Genomic DNA, 18,265 nt, shown 5'->3' on the forward strand with positions numbered 1-18,265 from the left:
ATGAAACAGGCTGTTCTCTTAGCTTGGTGTATAGTGGTCCTTCAAGAGGGTGCTGATTTGCGTTAAGTCAGTTGTTCTTGCAGGTGAAGTTACGGCATTGGCCAAAGTGTGCAGCGGCCCTGTTCAGTACTCGACACATTCTTGAGACCGACTCTCATATATTCCCTGCTTGTTCCGTCTGTTGAAGATAGCTATAGTGACGAAAGTCGAACAATGAAGCCACGGCAACGATATTGCTCACTAACTGCCGAGTTTCATCAAAGGTCATCCGGCCCATACGTATGGAGTGTCGCTGTGTCATCACCAAAAACGGTAATATTACTGTCAACGTCTGCGGATTCCGAATGAAAGATTGGTGGGCTGGAACCGATGACAAATTGATGATGAAAGTGGGTTAGAGCTTCTTTATCTCTCCCAAACTGTGTAAGTAATTGAAGTCGGACTCTTCCGTAATATTGATGTTTGTCCCCCTGATCCTTAGCATATGGCCTAGGCCTGTCGCAACGGATATATTCCATCTACGTAAGGAGAACATGGTTAGTATCATCAGTTGGGACGGGCTATATGATGTTTCGTCCAGGTAAAGTGTCCTTATGTCTGTGGTATGAGAGATAACGTTTCTGTTTATTTGCTCTGTCCCTCGCTATTCTGCAAGATGAATCAAGTGGGACCCCAAGGTAAGGTAGAGGACGTTAAAAAATGCTGAGTTTTGTAGTGGTGACGTGTGTGCCGGAGCTGTTTCAGAGTATGTCAATGTCCTGCGCTTCGTGGTGGAAGAGTGATTTGAATTATCTCCCTAGTTCCCATAAAGTTTCACACCGAGGAAACTTTAGCTTGCAGATTGGTGACGTCTTCGTCTTGAGCTGTGTGCTGTTTTAGCAAAACATATAAAACTTGCCCTGCATGTGTCTTTATAACACAATGTCTTTGTAGAGCTATATCATTAAAAGGTTGAAATGGAAATGATATCAGACTGTCTAATTAAGCAATGAAGCATACAGGTAAAATATAATGACAATGCTAAAAACTAGTGATGCTTGAATACCGTGTGGGCGCAGAGCTATACCTAATGATGTTTACCTGAAACAAAGCGACAGAAGACGATCACAGTTACAATACTACCTGGAGGGAAGGCCAAGGACGGCATGTGCAGGTATACAATTTGATCTATGGCGTTCCAAGGCTAAGGATACCGTGTTAATTGAGTTTGTGTGTGGATATGCGACGTGCAAACATGTCTGTGAAACGAGAAATCCATCCGATTCCAACTATCGATGAGGTTATGCAAGATATGAACCAAAGTCGGATGTATAGCAAGTTAGATATATGACGGGTTTAACATCAGGTGGAAATTACACCAGAATCTCGGAAAATAACAACATTTGTGACTCACAAAATGTTATAAAGCTGTGCTCAAGAAATGTACCAAAGAGAGATGTAATCAAGTTTATATGGTTAAGAGGGTGTTCACAACATCATGGATGATATTGTTTTATGCACCAAATCCAGAGGAGCACGGTACGAGACTTGAGAACGATATTCAATTGCTAAGGGATAACGAATTTTACATTAAACCCGGTTCAATGCTAATTCAATATGTCGAAGTTAGTCTTTATGGATCATGTATTGTCAGAATGGGGATAGAGCCTGCCGAAGTTACAGTGAAAGCGGGTCAAGAAGCGTGTGAACCAAAGAACGCGACTGTGATCAGACGTTTGTTTTGCCTGGTCAACGTCAGTGTTAGATATATTCCACATTTAGTGAATGTTTCCTCGTCACTATGAACACTCACTCAAAATGATGAAAAGTTTTTATAGGCCCCGGAGCAAAAGACATTGTTTCAGAAATTTAAAGAGTTTTTGGCTGATGCTAATACTCTGGGTCATTTTGAGAGGAATGCACCAACTACTGTAATTTCTTTTGCCAGTCCGGTAAGTGCTGTATTGTTTCAACAATAAAATCACGAGTAACGTGTACTTAGTACCGCAAGTAGAAGTTCGGGTGCTATCGAACTAAGGTATTCACAAACCGAAACAGACGCTCTTGCCACAGTATGGAAGAGCGAACGGTTTCATACTGTATATTTGGTATGGATTTTAAGATTATCAACAATCACAAACCACTCTAATGCACATTTTCACCTAAATCAAAATCATGTGCGTGAATAAAAAGATGGGTTTTTATATTACAGCCATATCGGTATGTTGTTATGTACATACCAGGGCGGGAAAATAAGGCCGATGGAATATCGCGTCTTCTGACTTATTCGTCAAGGAATCATTCCCATAACCGAGATGACACGCTGCATTATATTAGATTTGTTACATACCAAGCAATACCAGACGCACTGCCCACCCGACAAATTGAAAGGGTATCCGAGGATGATCCAGAATTGTTCTATGTAAGAGAATGCTTACTCTATGGTAAATGGTACACTATTGATTCCAAGGAGTACTTTTAATTACGTGATGAATTAAGTCCCAATGAAGCACTGGTTTCACAAAGAACCAGAATCGTAGTGCTTCGCGAACAAATAATTAGCATTGCTGATGAAGGTCATCCTGGAATATTTAACGTGAAAAAATTGTTGCGTACAAAAGTATAATGGCCATGAATCGATATAGAAACGTTACAGTCCTACAAAAGTTTATATGGCTGTCAGTTGGTTTCTCAGACGAACAAGCCATAACCTATGTCGCAAGCCCAACTGCCATCGGCGCCATGGCAATATTTGGTTGCATATTTGTGTGGTCCTTTAACCTCAGGCGACAACATTTTGTAGCTGTAGATTATTATATTCGTTTGTTTTTGGTTTGAAATTACAAAGTATATAACGTCAGAATAAATCACTTCATTTTTGTCGAAAATGTTTCTTATTCATGGACTGCCATCGAATATTCGGACGGATAATGGATTCCAAATTGTAAAGGGGACCATTTTAAAATTATTTGACATATAACAGTATTGTTCACCTACGAATAACACTATTGTGGCCGCAAGCAAGCGGTGAACTCGAGCGCCAAAATAAATAAATCATGACGCGGATAAGAATCGTACAAGCGGAAATCCAAGATTAGAAGCCTGAATGGCAAATATATTTGTTAATGTACAAGAGCACTTCGCATCAAACAACCAGAATAAGCCCCGCAGATGTTAATGTTCGGGCGCAAGATTAGGACGAAGTTATCGCAATTGGCAGAATTTAATGAAGATGATACTGAGGATCGAGATCGTGAGAGTGAAAATAAAGGAAAAGGTAAAATATATGCTGACAGTAAGGGGAATGCGGTGGATAATGAATTGAAGTCTGTGGACTTATTTCTCGTCAAGCAAGATCAGCAAAATAAACTGACCACACCATTTTATCCATTACCGTGTAAAAAGTGTAGAAAAGTCTGGTAATGCAGTTGTGGCAGAAGCCGGCGGTGTGTAATATTGGAGGAAAGCAACACACATCAAGCGGTAAAACAAACTGTCAAATATATCCAGTTTCGATCCACAAGCTAAGCGATTTACCGAAACAAAACATGCAAAGTTTCAATTCGAACACGTTACTGAATCAGGAGAAAATATATTTAAAACAACCTGTCTATGGAACACTTAGTACCAAACGCATTAGTTACACCGGTAAATAAAACAAATACAATTAATGAAGACATATTGAATTCGGAAAGGCCGACTAGAGTGAGAAAAATGCTGGAAAGATTTAAAGACTATGTTTTAAAATGAGTCTAAAGAAGCATAAGAAATGATATAGTTACAGTGAATACAAGTTTCTTTATAATGTGTGTAGATACATTTAACCTTTGGGTCAAATAATCTAGTCGGAATGAAAAATGATACAACTAGGCAGTTATGAATGTCATAGCAGTTAATTTGTTGGTATGTAAATGTTTGGAACTATTTGTAATTTAATAAGGTTTGTCGTAGTTTTTGTTCAAGTAGTTTCGTTTTGAATTTAGTTGGGTTCTAAAAAAATATACACGAAGAGATTTAGTATCTACCACAGAGTTGTATTTGAAATATGTTGAATACATTTAATATCATATATAAATGCCAATATTCCTTTATATGAATGATACAGATTGAGACACTAACTTCTCCTTTTTACATATTAAATGTTACTTCCTCTGTCTTCTTGTTGCGCATGTGAACTAGGACTGTGGTAAACATAATGCTATAATGGCGGACCGTCAGTGGTGACTGTTTTATATAATGCATAATCCGAAGATACTGATCCAATAGGTCATTATCGGATCCTACAAATATTTGAAAAAAATACGATCCTCGCTAGAAACCACTATGTACACTTTGGAGATCAGGAGTCACTATCTCATCGTTATCCCTCCACCCAGAAGAAAATCAGTTAATAGACAATAAACCTCCTTCTTCGTTCTTTCAAGTACTGACATGTATCCATCAATGTGTACGAACGTTGAACAAGGAAGTAATGAAGCTATATAAATCTAATATTCAAAAGGTCAGTGTTTAAAACTGTTTTAAAAAGTGTCCTAATATACTTACCTTTTACAATCTGTTTTAGCGCATTAACAGGCATGAAAAACAGCACAAACACCGATTTTGCTTACGTATTGTTCAGACAAAGGACACGGTTATCGACCTATAGTCACACGCTGGGGATTATTGACAATACACCTGGTAATATAATGCGATATGTTCGCTCCGACGGTATTTTTATATCACGTGTATATATACATTTGCATTACAGTTCTAGCAATGTTTATACAGTATATGGCTAAATTTCTGTACATTATGTGACACGTGCATTGGCTGAACTTGCCTTTGCAGTCTAGGTATGCTCATTGGTCAGTAATGCATTTTAAACAATGCACAGCACGCAGTACGTTGTACAGATATAATAACTCTAGCTCGGAAAACAACATGTTCTGTTATTTCGTGTCTTTCCATCTATTTGTCAAAGAAAATCAACAATAGGTCCGTCTTCAGAATATATTTTGTGCTCGATCCCAATTTTATTCATTTAAAAAGGAATTGACCATGTAGGCTAAGCTGACATCTTAACTTGTGACAATTAATATATAATTTTGTCAGCAAGTACAAATAGTGTGACACTGTGTACCGTTCACTAAATAAACAAATGGGGTAAGGGGCTAACGTCTTGTCCCACTGTGATAGGGTATGCGTGTGTGCATGTGTATTTGTGTTTACACATGAATACAAATAACTATGATCAACATTAAATATAGGCTGTGAGTTAGCATTGCATATAGAGTTGTATGTGTTCATTAATAATGCTTATTTATTATTTACTTCATCCAATGTACCATTAGTCTAACGATGTTGATATACAACCAATATCAAGCTCTTTTGGCGGTAGTTAAATAAAAATACTCAGCGCTATCTTATACGGTAAGAAATATGCCCGCACTCGATGGAACAAATAAAACTATATATCATACAAATTAAACAAAAGAAATCTGGATACGTCTAATGACTTCAATGGCAAGGAAAAATAGAAAATAAATGTGATTTATAATAATATTGAACATGGACTGCTCGCAGCCATTAACTAGATGTTGCTGTAAGTTTGAGAGAGAGAGAGAGAGAGAGAGAGAGAGAGAGAGGGAAAGAGAGAGAGCTCTGATAAGCTGTATTAGTGAAAAACTTCGAATTCAAATAAACAATCCATTTGTATCCACTCTGAATTTTATCCTTCACTCGGACGTTAATGAAAAACAATGAACTCATTATGAATCCATATCCACTTCTGAGGTATTACCCATGTCAAATGGGCCACACTACCCTGGCAAAGAATCATGAAGGACACTCACATTCATATTTACCAGCAACCATGACATCAGCAATGAGACAGTCTTAATAATATTGTAACTTTAGACTGAATTGTTCTGGCTCATCATTTTATAATGGCATATTCAATATTCTTTGGTGTAATGCGTTATTGTTTTCCAATGTTAATATGACGTTGTAATTTCGTTAGGTACATGACATTCCATACTCTTTAACACACTTAGTTTCGTTCGGTGTTGAACCCTTTTATTGTCTCAGTTGTGTCATTCCTATAACATAAGATTAAGGTTAATTTGCTTTTTATTATGTATATAATACAATCATTATTAACTGAGTAGTAGACCATCGTTCATCAGGTGAAGAACGCAGAGGCAAGCTCTAGCATCCTCCATCACATGGCCTCGGGTCCATATTTTTCAATACTCGTTCATAACCTATACGATTATCCATAAAAAGTGTAGATGTATTAATCTTTTAATGTTAGAGTAACGTATCCAGCAAGTAATGACTGTCTGCATGATAAGGGTTGGTAGTCAATTGTTCTATACTAAACTGAACAGTATTTGGCTGATATTTTATTGCAGAATTAGAATGACATAAACTGATATAGCTGAATATAATGTAATGTAAATATGTGGTAATAAATGAGCTGATTTGTTTTGTTTTATGATAATATATGTTATAATTTTAACAGTACAAAACGATGAGAGCTGTCTTTACGTCCGAGAAAAGAATGAATCCATCGACCCTTCTGGTCGTTTCTATATGAAATATTACCATTACGGCTGGAGCTGTAACAAATGCGCGTCGACATCTGCGCGCAATGATAAACAACCAGCTCAATACGCGCAAGACAAAAACGCGAATACATACAAAGATAAGGTTGAGAAGACAATGAAAAAAAGGTTAACTCAGAAGACAATACAATACTGTTAACTGAGAAGACAATACGCACAAGTCGATTGTACGGTCTTCTTTACAATTTAACTGTGTGAATATGTTAACCTTTTCTCATAGTACATTAATTCTAAGCAATGCCAACTTCTGAGTCTTCTCAACTGTTTAAATTAATTGATCCACACAGCTAAATTGTAAAGAAGATCGTCAGATTGAACTTTAAGGTGTCTGCTCAAAGTTTTCCACTCATTTTTGTTTCGGAAAATTATAATTAAATTTAACCCTCCGTCGATCGGCAATAATTGGCCAGTGATGCGTGTTAATCGGCAATGCATGTGGTGTGTACGAGAATGGTATAAATACGCATGCCTAAAATGTTTTAAAATCTAAAACAAATTTTCAATCATGGAGAAAACGGTATCGCAGAAGGAAAGGGATCATCTTTTCACAACAAGTATGTATAGGGCGCACACTGTGTATAGAGAAATAAACATTCTAGGTAAATAAACCAACATTTGTAAAAAATATACAAACGTACGTGTTTGATTTATTTAATGCATTATATTATAAGAACATTTGTTCACACTTTCTTAGGCGCGCTTATATCCTGCGCGCAGTCGTCGGTATTCGCTTTTGACTTCGCGCTTATGTTGGCGCTCATTTGTCTTGCGCGATTTTGTCGGGTCACAATTACGGCTAAATCACATCAGATGAAAGTGATGTCTGAATATTAATGACTTCGTATAAGTTAGAACTTCACCCAGACTATTAGAAATAACCCAGATCAACACGACACCGCAGCAAGAAAACATAAATCCAAACGAAGATTCAGAATCGCTACAAACAAAGAATAGAAAATAAGGGCAGGAAGAAGCACCCAAAAACAAAAATTCCACTAAAGAAGAGAAACGGTAAACAAGCCCAGAAGTAAGGAAAGCACTTAGGGAAATGACGAAAGCAAAAAGACAAGAAAGGAGAAGACGACAACAAGAGGAGGAGGAAAAACGGACAGAAGAAGAACTTTGGTTCAGCACAGATGAATACATTAAAAAAAATACGAATAAAATATATATTTAAAAAAAAAATTTACATTTCCAAAAAAGCAGTAACACGATTGCTAAACATACAGAATACCAATCAAAACATGTAGGGCAGGAGGGCCTCCCTAAATGGTCTGCGAAGATCAAAAGGAGAGAGAACTCTCCATAACAAAAATAATAAAAAATAAAATATAAAAAAAAAACAAAATAAGAAATATTAATGACTTCGTATAAGTTAGAACTTCACTGAATGTGACTTAAAAAGAAACCCTGCAAACGTCATGTAGCAATAAAGGCTTTATTCAGTCTTTTGTAAGCCATATACTCAGTATACAGCAAGCTCTGTCAGTGTGTGTATTAAAACTGGGAAATGTTCTTCGTGCAAATTTCTCTCCGTTTATAGCTTTGAAAGATTTTAGTGATTATTTGTCGATTATGGATAGGCGGCATTGAGAGAATATTTGTCAAATCGAGCAATTAGCCAATTTCTAGGAGCCCACGTCATAATGAACAGTTATAACAAGGCTTTATGGTAAAACGTATAGTTTTGTTAAATGGACTATCCCTAATTTCTGAAATTAAGGAACTCTCGAATTATTTTAATGCATACGCCTTTAGTAATTTGAGAAATGAATACTTGTTTGCATAAGGTGTTTGGTTAGTGTTTTTAATTGCATAGAGTAAAGTACTAAGTCATACAAATGTCAAGCAAGAACAAAAAACATGCAAGTGTGAAATTAGAATTTCGTGATGAGTGGTTATTAGGTGATTAGAGACGAACTAATTTATTATTTGAGCTTTGTCTTGAAGTCCTTGAACATTTTGGAAACAATGGAGTTCAAGCCATGCTCACGCAGAAGTTGTTTGATTCGCTCGTTAGTGAGACTCGTTGCGTGTAATAGTATATATAAATGAGTGATGGAATAGAACGAATCATCAATCATATTACTTTCAATTCAACATTTTGAAAAGAGATAACTGAAACGTACTTAATACACGAACTACAAGAAAATAAATGTTGCATGAATGTTTTTAATAAATGTTGTGGTTTGTGTAAAGTAGTCAACAACTTAATGCACTTAAGTTAACAACGAGCTGTGATGTGGACACTGTGAGAAAAGTGATTTGGATGCACAATGCCCATTGTAACAACATAAGTTTATATTTTCTCACTTTGAAACATTCTTTTATCTCAAAGATGTTTATGATTATGACATTGACTATACAATGGCCTATGGCACATAATCTTCTTTGCCTAGAGCTGCTTGCTTTAGCCATAAACATACAACGAGCTGATGTAAAATAGCACGGTGGCTTAGAGAGTGCAATTTACAATTAGTAAATTTTCACTTGTGAAGCAAAATTTGTGTGGAGTCTGTAAATATCAAACTCACCTATAAACATATTCCAAATGATAATCGTGATTTAAATGAGCGTAAAATAGACTCTCTGGTCTGAACTGTCAGTATTTTAACCACGGTTTCTAAAATGGAATTAGAAATCGACAAGTGGGCCACTGTAAACGTTCCATCATATTAAATGAAGACAAAAGGTTGGCAGACTTCAAATGAGTTAGACAACAGAGGGAAGATAAAGATTCTAAATAGAGGCAACGTATATGTCTCCGAGATATACACTCACCAAAAATTGAAACAAGCACCCCATCTAGCGCACCATATATGTTTTATGACGAACCTGCTGCATGAGAGTTATTATATAAAGTATCACACTTTGAGCATGATGTGAGTGTCAGCTATGTGCTCTAAATCTCCTTCCCAAACTAAGTTCTGCTGACAAAAATAAAAGTACTATGTGAAATGATTGGTCTCTTTTAACAACATTAGCACGAGAAACGACATCATTTGATCAATCAGAGTTTGCCGATAGTAAACACGACATCGCTTTTGCTGATCTGGTGTCATATATCGAGGAAGCCTGTATGGAGAATGGTGTGTCACCAGTGTTCAAACTGACGGACCTGGTAAATATATTCAACACATGACTGAAACATATTAGATCCAATGAGAGTAGGTATGTCACTCTACCGCCCTAAAAAATCCTGGTATACTTGCCAGACCTGGAAGCCCACAAGGATAGCTGCAAGGTGTGGTACTTGTTACCAACTTGAACATTGACTCCGCAGAGACATGTTCAGAGTGAAAACAAGATTCTGTGGCTCATTTGCCTCCCAGTGCAAGGAATATTGTGTCATTATTCACTTTTGGTCTAAGTCAAATCTCGTATTGCAGAAACAGTTGAAGTTGAATAATTCTGTCTGTCTGTCTGTCTGTCTGTCTGTCTGTCTGTCTCTGTCTCTCTCTCTCTCTCTCTCTCTCTCTCTCTCTCTCTCTATATATATATATATATATATATATATATAAACAGTGTATATTTGTAAGTAAGCAGATGTGCACATAATTGAGAATATCAAGTCTCGTTTCCAATATATCCTCCTAGAAGGGACACAACGGGAGGTACAGCTATTAATAGAAAGCAAACGTAAGTGGTATATTACATTTTGTCATGTATGTTCTCTTTCAACGAATGGTATATGAAGGTGACAAAAACATTCATCATTTGGACAAGAACAAAATACGGTGGATTAGAATGGCAAACAGACACACCAATAGTTGAATAAAAATGGGTCGAACGTTCGGACGCATGAAGAGATGACCTGAAAAGGACTGATAAACAAATAACAAATAGCCGGTTGGTCGATTGGCGAAGGGATGGCTGAAGAAACTGATGGACAAAAGTAAAGGATGGAAAGATACGAAGAGGTTTGCGTGATCATATACATGGATGGACCCATGCATGAACACACAAATGATGAGACTGAGAGAGAAAAACGGACCAAGAAAGTACAAACAAGTAAGTTTTGGACGGACACAGACAAATATTTAATGAATAACTGGACTAAATCTCGAGCGTAATTCCCAATAATTGTATAGTATTCGTTTGACAAGTGAGGTTCTAATTAAAATGTGTATTGATAATAAACTCTAGGTCTTAGGCTGTGTAATACAAAGAAGTAAAACGAACAACTGAAGTAAAATTAAGAAGAAATTTATTTATTTACAATACAAAATGAAGATTCAAGAGACACATTATAGTGAATTAAATCCCATATAATCTTAAATGTCCTATCACAAATCCAAACGTTCTGACTGAATTCCAATAGTCATGAATGTCCTGATGTAACACAATGATGCAATCGAGAAAGCATTTAAATGATTTCCCAATGATCAAAGAGCAGTGTATAAAAGTTCATAATTCAATGAACACTGCAGAGTTCTACTAAAAGTTTAAAATATATAGTTATTCAGGCATTATATCCGATGCCAATAACACAACTGCAAACCCTGTCATCGATTCCCACAATCAATATAGAAAAAAATGAATTATTTTTGTATCGAGTCCATATTTATACACATTTGCACGTGAACTTAAAGGTAATAAATAGGATTAGACTTCCAAGAAAAAGAACCTCTAGCATAACTGTAAACAAGATTGATCTTGAAGTCTTGCTATCTGGAAATTAAAGTACACCTGCAAATCATAGACTAAAGCTATTTGTGTGAACAATATGTGTAAACAATCTGTTCGCAATTTACAATTATGGAAACAAGTTAAACTCACATTATAAACTGTATATACATAGCAAAAAACTCGATATATGGAATAGTGTATAACCAATTCTCCGCCCTTCGTTCGTTTCTGAATATGGGAAGACCAATATTCTTTAAGATTTCTTTATCAAGCAGTTGTATGAATACATCATACCAAAAATGTAATATTAACCAAGTTTTATCTACCTTTGTCATTTAAATACCCATTATTTCTCCACTTCGCCCATCCCTTCTGTATCACTCCTCGCCCTCTTCCCCATCGGTCGTTTCATATTGAAACAATACGAGGTTTGAAGTATGGACATAGTCGTTACGAACATCTTACTTATTGTTTCTTTTGTGGAGTGGAGGGGTCAACAGCGACCAATACGATCGGAGTATGCTTTAACGCAATACACGTGATCATTATTGACACTTCAGTACAGTAAATCATACTACTAATGTACAAGGGCGATATGCAGACATATTAGGTTAAAGTGCATATAGAATGAGCAGACAAATAGCCTTCACGTACACTATATTGTGAAGTAAAGGAGAGAGGCACCATTGACGTGATCTTTGCGGTCAGGCAGTTGCAAGAAATATATATTGAACGCAATGTCCAGCTATACACCACCTTCGTGGACCTGACTAAGGCATTTGAGACTGTCAGCCGGGAAGGGCTTTGGAAGATCATGGCCAAATTTGGACGTCCAGAAGTCTTCATTGATATGGTGAGACAGTTTCATGATGGCATGCTTGCCAGAGTTCAGGACCAGGATAAATATACCAAACCCTTTGCATTTACGAATGGTGTGAAACAAGGATGTGTCTTAGTCCCCACTCTCTCCAGCCTCATGTTCTCCGCATGTTGATGGATGCTTTCAAGGACACCGATGCTGGAGTAGGTCTCCATTACCGTATGGATTGGAAGTTCAACTTGAGGAGGCTCCAAGCCAAAACCAAAGTCCAAGTTGAAAAAATTCGCAACCTGCTGTTTGAAGATGACTGTGCCCTCAACTCCAGCACGGAGACAGGCATGCAACGGAGCATGGATCTTTTTTCCACACCGTGCTTCAACTTCGGACTCACCATCTCTACCAGCAAGACCGAGGTTCTGCATCAGCTAGCTCCTGGAGAAGATTACCTGGAACCATCCATCACTGTCAATGGCCATAAGCTCACAAATGCAGACATGTTCACCTACCTCGGCAGCACCCTCTCACAAGCATTTCACATAGACGATGTGGTCAACACTAGGACTTCCGACGCCAGCATAGCATTTGGTAGACTCCGCACAAATGTCTGGGACAGGAGAACATCACACTTGCCATCAAATCAAAGTATAAACAGCGGCTGTTCTCCCCACCCTCTATGCTTGCGAGACATGGATTGTGTATAGCCGCCATGTTAAAAAACTGATCAACTTCCATATAAGCTCCCAGAGGAAATTACTGAAAATCAAATGGCAGGACAAAGTACCAAACACAGAGGTGCTCACTAAGGCCGGCATGACAAGCATCCACACCATGCTGTGCAAGGCGCAACTCTGATGGGATGGCCAAGTTGCCCAGATGCCGGTAGAACGCCTACCTAAGAAGGTCTTTTATGGAGAGCCACAACAAGGAAAAAGATATCACGGTGGTCAAAAAGGAGGTACAAGGACACCTTCAAGGCTTCGCTGAAGAACATAGGCATTGATCCTGATAGCTAGGAGTGTGTCGCTGCTAACTGATCTGTTTGGCGCAGTAAAGTCAACGCTGGTGCGGAAGCCTTTGAGCAGAAGCGACTGGTGGACGCAGCTGAAAAGCGTGATCTGCGCAAATCCAGGAACAGCAGTTCCGCAACTCACGGCTAGCAACTGCACATCCATGTCCCCACTGCAACAGACTCTTCCGGGCCCGGATCGGACTGATCAGCCATCTATGGACCCCCCACCCCCAGTGAATTGATGACATTGAATGGTCCGTATCTTCATCGATGGACAAACATCATCATTATTATGTATTTCTGATTCTCTTTATCTCTACGTGACCTGAATATCTTAAGAGTTTATTGTTACATGTGACCTATACATTGAGCCTTACGTATGTGATGACAGTTATTAATACTAATTTTGGTAAAAAGATTTAAATGACGCCTTTGGCTTAATTTCCAGGTGCCTGATGGGGTTTGGTAGTTTCTGGAAGAATTCAGTAACTTTCCAAAGGTTCGGCTTAGTCAAATGAATAGGCAAATTGTTGTTCCTGTTGTAATTCTGCATACGTGCTTTTCGTTGTTATTAGATATTATTTGAGAGGAAACATCATTTTTTTGGACTGTTCAATAGCAAAAGAAAATGCTAATTAATTGGACTATAACATTATTCTAGAACTGTCACAAATTATTCGAAGGAATTCTAGGCAACTCCATCTCGATAACATCACTGTTCCTGGAGGACCAGTACATTTATTAGGAACTTTTCATTCATTTAGGACGAGGATATATTTTTATAAGGAAGAGGTGGGATTCATTTCATAATAGTGTAAGTTCCTAACACATTTTAATTTTTAACTTTGATAATTAAATTGTTTGTTTAGTTTTAAAAACTTGTTGCGTTTGCTTTTTTATGTTACTGAGTTTGTGACCATAGAGGAGAAACAAACAGTAGACATAACATAATCAGTACAAATACAAATTAGTTATACTAGTGGTATAGCAGATGGAATCGGGAATGGTAGAGATATTTTCTGATTGAGAGTTTGGCCATGCATGCTAATAGAGCATTTACAACAAACCAAAATTACATTTAACTTGATTGCAACTCTGGTCTAACAGTAGGTATAAAATACATTCAGTTCAGCTATATTTTTTTGTAACCTCGCTGTATATTGTTTTCATACTTTCATGCAGACCACAAATCTGTCATTTAAGTGAATGAAAGGACGTCTGAGGGACTCGCACTACCATTTCATCAAATATTGGAAATATGTCAGTCTAAATGAATAGACTGTTCAACATCTCGTTCTTTTGAAATATTTCGCATTTCAACCGACGTCCATAGTACGTGATCAGATTATCAATGCAACTTAGGTGTTATTTGATAACAGACATTGAAAGGTAATTCAGTGCTTTTTAAGATGATGTTTGTACTCATGTGGTAATTGACCATGTTTGATAAGCTCTTATTTTCAAACGAAAAGGCACATCTATGTTTGTATGAAATCTTGCCCTCCTCGAAGGTTGGATCAAACGATTGATAACAGTTGTTTTGAAGGAAAAGATACACATTTAATACTTAAATCTTGTAATGTGGGTCTATATAAAAACCTCGTCATGGGCACTTACAGTAACAAAATGCGCGCAGACTATAACTCAGTTTAAGTATGCCATCAGACAATGTAAAAATAAATAATTCAAACATATAACGGACACGCTTGCAAATAAATGTGAAACTTTAGATCAAAGTGAATTATGGAAACAATTTAAATAAAATATTACTACAAGTTCAAATAGGCTACCAATTTACATTGCTCCAAGCACTGTCACACTAGCATGGAACATATGGAAAAATTATTTCAAAGTTTTAATCAATTGTGTTTAAAATGATTGGGACAAGGAGTATGTTCTTTCAAAGCGCAAGGTCCTTTCTAGTTTTAAAGAACTAATCTCATTAGCTTAGATCCAAATAGCTAAACAAAATAAGGATACATTTCCAGGATCAAATCTTTTTGTGTTGAACATTTAAATTTTCAGATAGCAGACTTCATATTCTTGTCATGATTTAATTTAATTGTATGGTTGTATATAACGTTTTTATAGATGATTTCACATATGTTACAATTGTCACTCTACTGAGAAATAAAAATGTTAGCTTGGCAGACAAAAGTAATAACATACTAATTGTTTCAAAAATATTTGAATGCATTGTACTAAAACAATATGAACTGACACTCTTTGATAATCAGTCAGTCTTAGAAAACAACGTTTCTACTGGCATATGCCTCTATGCCTTTGAGGAAACTGTCAGCTATTGTGTAGAAGATGGTATGCCCTATGTTTTCATATCAGTTAGACGCCAGTAAGGCATTTGAAAGAGCAATAATTGGGCACTTGTTATAAAAGTGATTGCTATTTAAATACCTGTCTAAATAGATGATATTCTATTTAATCGATATGCCGATCAGTTTTACGTTGTGTTTTGACGAAGTGCAGTATCCGGTTCCTTCAATTTAACAAATCGGGTTAGACACAGGGGTGTTTTGTCGCCTTTACTAATTAATATATAGATATATGAATTAAATCGTAAGCTGGCTCAGTGTCCAGTGAGGATACATTTCACACAATATGTGTTATTTCTGAACGATTTTATGTTTACTGATGATATGTCATTGGTAAGTCCTTCTATCGAACGTTTCACGTAACTGTTATAGATATAAGAATATGTCTGGGAGATCGCGGGTTTGAACCACGACAGAGTCATGCCAACAATGGTACTAGCAGCTGGCTCGCTTGGCGCTCAGCATTAAGAATGTTAGTGGTAGAAATAGTTGGCCTGGTGTCAGAATAATGTAAATGGGCGGGACCTTATTCCACATGTCTGCGGCATGATGTTTCAGCGCTAGACATCACTATAAACTGCCAAAGCGATAAGACTGAAAAATTATCAAAGTTATGCTAAAAATCCAAACCTCTCTCACATACATATGTGAATATTACTCATTTGAGAACAATATCATCTATAATACACAAAAATTGGTGTGCATGATCTTTCAGTCAACGTATTCAAATTACCATATTTTCCGTCTGTTATTCCTAACGTCCATGATCTTATATATGTCAACAGTTATACGTATTAGAACCAAGAGTCAGAACCATTCAAGACAAAAATGGAAAATGCCTCACAGAAGCGAATGACATCGCAGAAAGATGTGATGTGTATTGCAAAGAACTCTACAACCATCAGTCCACAGGAGACCCATAGGTGCTTGAAGTTGTAAAGTCCTCAAATGATGATGACTTCCCCAATCTCAAACAAGAGCTGGAGTCTGAAATAAGATCACTGAAGAATGGGAAGGCAGCTGGAGTTGACAACAATCCAGCTGAACTTATCAAGAATGGGCAGGAGGATCAGTGATAGCGCTACTAACAATAATCTGCAACAAGATCTGGCAGACAGTGGACCCAGTCACTGATTATAACACTCCACGAAAAGGCAATCTCCAGCTGTGCCAAAATTACAAAACTTTCGTTTGATCAGCCATGCTAGTAAGGTGATGAAGGGGATCATCTTGAACAGACTGAGACCAGAAGCAGAAGAAATAATCGCTGAAGAATAGGTCGGATTCCGGAGTGGAGGAAGCACAGCATAGCAAATATTCAATCTCAGAGTTCTGTGTGAAAAGTACTCGCAACATCAACAAGGCGTCTATAATGCATTCATAGATTTTAAAAAGGCCTTTGACAGAGTGTGGCATGAGGCACTGTGGCCATAATGAAGAAGTACGACATGGGTCAAAAGTTGAACAAAACCATCAAGCCACTGTACGCCAAGGCTACCACTGCAGTAATTGCCCAAGGGTCTGTGGGGGACTGGTTCCAGACAACAGTCAGAGTACGTCAAGATTGTCTCCTGTCAACATCTACTTAGAGCGCATAATGAGTGAAGCCCTGGAAAACCACTGTGGGACGGTCAGCATTGGAGGGCGTAACATCACCAACCTCCGCTTTGCAGACGACATTGATGGGCTGGCAGGCAGTGAAGACGAGCTTGCTACCTTAGTGAAGAACCTGGATGAAACATCTTCCAGATTTGACTTGGAGTTAAGCGTTGAGAAGACAAAGCTGATGACAAATAGTGGCAAACAAATCTCAGCCAAGATTAAAGTCAGAGGACAGGAACTAGAAACAGTGAGCCAGTTCAAATATCTTGGTTCCTTAATAACCGAATGATGGATCAAGAAATATTGTCAAGAGCAGCACAAACAACGGCAGCTATGTCTAAGCTAAGACCCATCTGGATAAACAAGAATATCTGTCTGAGAACTAAAATCAGACTATTGCGAGCACTAGTCATCTCAATCATTTTGTTTTCATGTGAGGCCTGGACTCTGATAGCAGAATTACAACGAAGAATACATTCAGTTGAACTTATATGCTACAGAACCATCATTGGCATCTCTTACATGGACCACATCACAAATGAAGACGTGCGTAACACCATCAGGCGCAAAGTAGACCAATATGACGACCTCTTCACCAGCGTCAAAAGGAGAAAGCTGAAATGGTATGGCCATGTCACTAGAACCAACAATATATCCACAACAGTAATGCAGGGTAGCGTCCAGGGTGGCAGAAAGAGAGGTAGACAGAGAAAAAAGGGGACTGACAACATCACAGAATGGACCAGGAAATGTTTAGCGGAGACACAGGCATTGGCACATGATCGAGACAAGTGGATCGAACTGGTCAGATGTTCAGCAGCAAAGCGCCTCGACGACCACACTAGTTCAATAGACTGATGATGATGATGATGATGATACGTATTTTGGGTCATTGCTTATAATCCAATCAATCAGGTGATACAAATATTGTTATTGATAATTATAATAGTCTTGGTTTTCTATCAAACTTTCCAAGATGGAACCATACCTTTTGCAAACTATAATGCATTCATTTTGAAGAATTAATGAGAAGTATGTGCTTTCAATAATGACGCAGTTTTATAATAGTAAGAATCATATATTTAAATCATTGTGGAATTTGTTTAAATTCTCAGATTATAGATAGAAAGATCCAAATACTCTTTAAATGATTCACATTATTTTATTCTTAACAATGCCAGACATATTTTATAGTTTTAGAAGTTGTTACTATTTGTACATGAATTTGTATGTATTAAATGCTTAATTTAAAGGCACTGATAACGGAGTGTGAAATAAAGAATTTTAT

At 37.4% G+C, this 18,265-nt stretch overlaps 1 protein-coding gene across 3 annotated transcripts in view; it reads right to left on the reverse strand.

Annotated features, from left to right (window-relative positions):
* The window catches only part of LOC149786489 (uncharacterized), a 72,421-nt gene that overhangs the window by 29,498 nt on the left and 24,658 nt on the right, over positions 1 to 18,265 (reverse strand). For 2 of the 3 annotated variants that reach the window (XM_089976953.1, XM_089976951.1), the window contains exon 1: positions 4,525 to 5,000. The exons of the other annotated variant lie outside the window; for it this stretch is intronic. The gene's annotated coding sequence lies outside the window, so the exon portion shown is untranslated. Of the gene's footprint in view, positions 1 to 4,524; positions 5,001 to 18,265 lie in introns of those variants that run through there. 3 annotated transcript variants of the gene reach the window in all.

Source organism: Sinohyriopsis cumingii, chromosome 12, assembly GCF_028554795.1.
Source record: "Sinohyriopsis cumingii isolate HCF-2022 chromosome 12, ASM2855479v2, whole genome shotgun sequence".
Classification (NCBI taxonomy): Eukaryota; Metazoa; Mollusca; class Bivalvia; order Unionida; family Unionidae; genus Sinohyriopsis; species Sinohyriopsis cumingii.